General features: G+C 36.7%; 1 long non-coding RNA gene across 1 annotated transcript in view; it reads left to right on the forward strand.

Annotated features, from left to right (window-relative positions):
* LOC118767120 overlaps nt 1–5,000 on the forward strand; it is a 19,644-nt gene that overhangs the window by 892 nt on the left and 13,752 nt on the right. The window lies entirely within an intron of this gene.

Genomic DNA, 5,000 nt, shown 5'->3' on the forward strand with positions numbered 1-5,000 from the left:
ATGGCTGCACCAGACCCCAGTCTGATCTGGCAGAGTTTCTACAGCTGGATGCCCTTTCTAACGCCAACCACACCGAGAATGCAGTGGGTGTTTTTACGTGCCACCGGCACGTGGGATAGTCAGGCGGTACTGGCAACGGCCACGCTCGAATGGTGCTTTTTACGTGCCACCGGCTCGGAAGCGAGTCAGCTATTCTGGCAACGATCACGCTTGGATGGTGCTCTTATATATATATACATATATATATGAATATATATATATATATATATATATGAATATACATATATATATATATGAATATATATTTATATGTGTCTGTGTGTGTGCATGAGTGTGTGTGTGTGAGTGTGTGTGCGTGTTTATGTATGTATGTATGTATGTATCTATGTATGTATTATATTGCTTTGTGCGAATCACTCTTGCTACAGCTCCGGCTGTAGGTGTATAGGATCTTCAGGCAATTTGTGATGGAAAGTTCATGGAATTTGCACATCCAAATCCTGTTTGCTTTCCTCTCTCCTTAATATCATCTTCATCTTCAAACGAAACTGGAGAACGTTGTGAGGGCTTCGTCAAAAAGGAAGGAATCTGCTTTCATCTACTACAGTCTCATTCACCCAATATTTTTCTCGAAATGCACCAGACAGATAAAACTGCCTGTTGACACCGGCCAAAGGGAGATGATGGAACGATCTCAATAATGGACTCGCTTAAGAGACGGATCCATCCAATGTGAGATAGTAGCTGTTAGATATAACTCTACATATCAGCAATAATAAGGCGATAGACGATCGCAAGCAGAATGGCTTTATATTAACGAGGGTCGGCTGAAACTTTATAGGCCGACCAAATGTGGTTTATCTTTCAACAAATTTCCCCTTGTTGTCCACATATTTTTTCCATCCTTGTTGCAATGGTTGGATCCCATTGGTGAAGAATCTTTCATCTTATAGCTCAAAAATGTCATTAACTCCAGATATGACATCATCATCACTGCGATAATTTGTTCGAAGGCAAGTGTTCTTTTCATGTTAGGGAACTGTTGATAGTCAGATAGGTCAAAATCAGAATAGAGAGGGTGATGAACAAGTCCAAAACCACAGACAGAAGGCCCTGAAATCAAGGACTTGTGTACTGGGTCATTATCCTGATAAAACAGGAGACCTTTACTCAGTTTTCCTGGGCGTTTGGTCTCGATAGCTTTTGGAAACTGCCTCACCCTGTTGCCATAATACATTCCATGGATGGTGTGGCCATTTTGAAGATAGTCGTTAAACACATTGAGCACAATGCTTTCTACATTCCCCAAAACTGAGACAATCAGCCTCCCTGCAGATAAAACGAGCTTGGCTTTGTTTAGAACAGGTGAAGAGAGATGTCTCCACTGCTTAGATTGTCCCTTTGTTCTTGGTTCAAAGTGATGAAGCCAACAACATCCTGGGTTAGGAAACGTTTAAGTAAACCAGATGTATCTGCTTTAAACAACGTCAGATTTTCCCGTGATGTGATCAGTTGATGCGCTTTTTATTAGGTACCGAACAGAAACCTACGTCATGCCAATCTCATTGTGCAGAATATTATCAACTGTCTCACGGGATATGGTAATAAATTCGGTTATCTAATTTATAGTCACTCTCCTATCATCTATCATCATGTGATAAACATGATCAACGTTCCACTCGGTGGTGGTGTTTGCATGACGTCCAAACGTTGAGTCATCTTAAAGATGTTCTGTTCCCCTCCTAAATTCATCCGCCCACTTTTGCACTGTTGATAAAACTGCCGTGTCATTCCATAATATAGTAACCATGCCAGCATTAATGTATTCGAGTTCTAAACCGTTTTCAGTAGATATTTTGTGGCATCACGATGCCAAATTTTCTTATTTTTCAAGAGAAACTGCTACTAGTTACATTTGAAGTCTTCTTTGAAGAGTTAGATGTCAGTTTACCACGAAAGAAACAATGCAGTTATTAATAAGAAGCATTGAAACTAAAGCGTACAAGACTTCACAGAACTAGCATCACTCCTTCATAATCAAATTATGATCTTTTCAGCGCATTCTCGTAGTTTCTCATTTAAACAGAAGGACAGGAATATTTAGGTGAGGGATATTATTCGATACCATCGTCCCAGTTTTTGAGTGATTCTTTATTTTAACGATCCCGATTTGATGGACGGCAAAGATGAGTCTCAGAAGGATTTTAACTAAGAATGAAAGCACCTTGGGAAAATTACTCCAGACAGGCTTTTTTTCGGCGCCGAAACGATTCTGCGATCCCCACCTTCAATCAGTAGATAATAATTACATCACTAATTACACTCTATGCAAGTCTTCGATGTAAGGCAATTAGCCATAATTCAGTAAGATTGCTTTCAAATTTGGGCACGAGGCTATTAATTTTGGAGGAGGGGGCTAGTCGATTACATCGATCCCAATGTTCGAATGATATTTATTTTATCGACCCCGAAAAGATAAAAGGCAAGAAAAGACCTCAGCAGAATTTGCACTCAGAAAGTAAAGACGGGCGAAATGCCGCAAACACTTTTTCTGGTGTGCTAACGATTCTACCAGCTCACCACCTTAAAGACAAACACAACGTCAGTGACATTTGAACTTAGAACATTAGGAGCCAGAAGAAATGCCCTTGAACATTTTCTCCGCTGAAGTAATGGTGTGGATAACTAACCGCCTAACTAAATTCACTAAGTTTAACGAGTCTTAATAATTTCTTAAAATACCTCTCTTAAGGTTATAATTAATTTTAAAACATTTAATAAAATAGCTAAAAACCTTTTAAGTTTGGCTATGAATTTTCATTTACTTATCAAACATTCTTTACTCTAGAAATAAGCTAAAATCATTTAATCACCGCCGCCATTTCGAAATCAGAAAAAAATGTAAGTAAATTAAACGACGAAGTTGTTTGCTTTAGACTGACAAGATTACTAGATAGATCTGCAAGGATGCGAAGCATATTGCCATATCTGGCAAACTATATTTCGCCTGTGGATTAGAATTAATTGGCTTGTTGCCGCATAAAATTGAATAAACCTGTCAATATAGTTGAATATAATCTCTTAATATCACACACTTGAACGAAGATTTGTAATATCATTTGAATGTATATCTATGTGTAATATGATTTAATTGGATGTCTGTGAAAATTATTTCACTGAACACCTGTGTCTGTAATGTCATTTATCGGAACGTCTAAGTGTATTATGATTTTAACGAAGAACTGTAAGTTATCTTTGTGAATTCCCTTTAAGAAATATATTTGTAAGAAATATATTTCTTTACGAAGGCGATACAAATTTACTTTATGATAACGTTGAATTGAGTTCTCGTAACCTAGTTTAAATGCTGAAAAGAAACGAGGTGAGGCAGATGTAGAATCACTCACTACACCTGAATGAGTATGATCGCGGGTCTGTTTTACGATGTTATAACTATAGATGTGTGCCTCCTCAGTGGATTTGGTTCTCTGCAAAATGGATATTTTTTCATAAAATTTTCCGCAGACACATTTTGTATGGTATAAAGAAGGATTATGTCGGAATATATTGTGAAAAAGATTTTCGGAGAAATGGACTGGAATTTCGAATAATTAACACACACCGATTGTTTTCCTCATAACTTGCTGAAAAATACGTGTTTTAACAAAATTTCTACAAAATCAATTCAGATGGTGCAGATTACGATTATTTCGGAATTTTATGTGCAAAACGAAATGCATATAAGATGGGGGTCAGATAATTCACCCAGCTAAATTTGTTTCCTCATAAATCTTTGAAAACCTAATATTTTCGGATAAAATGTTCTACAAATGCATTTTAGTTGATATAAATAGCAATTATGTTATAATCTGGAGTGAAAAACCATTTGGGATCGGGGTCGGTCTGAGAATAATAAACCACAGTTTTATTTCCTCATATGTTTTGAGGAGACGTATGGAGTATCCACTCAACTCCATTTTTTCCCGCACTAAATTCTGAAATATTCGGAAATGTATTTTTTAATACATTCAATAAAAAAATATCTATCTTCCAAAAAGATATGAAGAAACAAAAGCGGCATGGGATCGGGTAGTTCTGTAGTTTGTACTTTACAAGTTAGACAAACCTAAAAGATCATTTAATTAACATTGCTATTCACATTGACAGAGGACATCCCATCCACGTCCAAGAGGCATATAAGAAACCTATGATATTCAATTATTATACAATTACTCATCATATAAAAGGGTCGGGTTTATATAAACATTTTCGGAAAGTGTCAAATGAGGTTGGCTCATAATTATAGGATATATTTTATTTATGAGAGTTGTAATATATTTGTAATAAATATGCACGTTCCTGTGGTAGGCATCTGCGTCTAAAATGTGTCCCGTCGTAATGAAGCAATTTAGCAAAAGGGCTGCAAACTGTGTCTGTAAAACACGGCTACGATTGGAAGTTTTCGAATTTGCTTTGCTGTAGAAATAAATTGGTGTTGTTTTTATTGTTGGGCGTTTTGTTAGTGTAAGGATGATTACACGGAAGATGATGATAGTGATGATGATGATGCGGATCAGGATCAGGATCATGAAGATCGTCATCCTCATCATCATCAGCGGCGGTGGTGCTGGAGATGGTGATGATAAAGATCATGATGGCAGAGATAGTGATGGTGTGGTGGTGGTGGGGAGGATGATAATAATGATGATGATGATGAAGATGATGATGATGATGATGATGATGATGATGATGACGACGATGATATTTATGTATCGATATTCATGTATGTCGATCGATAGATAGATATATAGACAGATGGTAGATAGATAGTTAGATAGATAGATAGATAGATAGATAGATAGATAGATAGATAGATAGATAGATAGATAGATAGATAGCTAGATAGATAGATAGATAGACATACAGACAGATCGATAGATAGATAGATAGATAGATAGATAGATAGATAGATAGATAGATAGATAGATAGATAGATAGAT

This window comes from Octopus sinensis, linkage group LG19, assembly GCF_006345805.1.
Source record: "Octopus sinensis linkage group LG19, ASM634580v1, whole genome shotgun sequence".
NCBI classification, from domain to species: domain Eukaryota; kingdom Metazoa; phylum Mollusca; class Cephalopoda; order Octopoda; family Octopodidae; genus Octopus; species Octopus sinensis.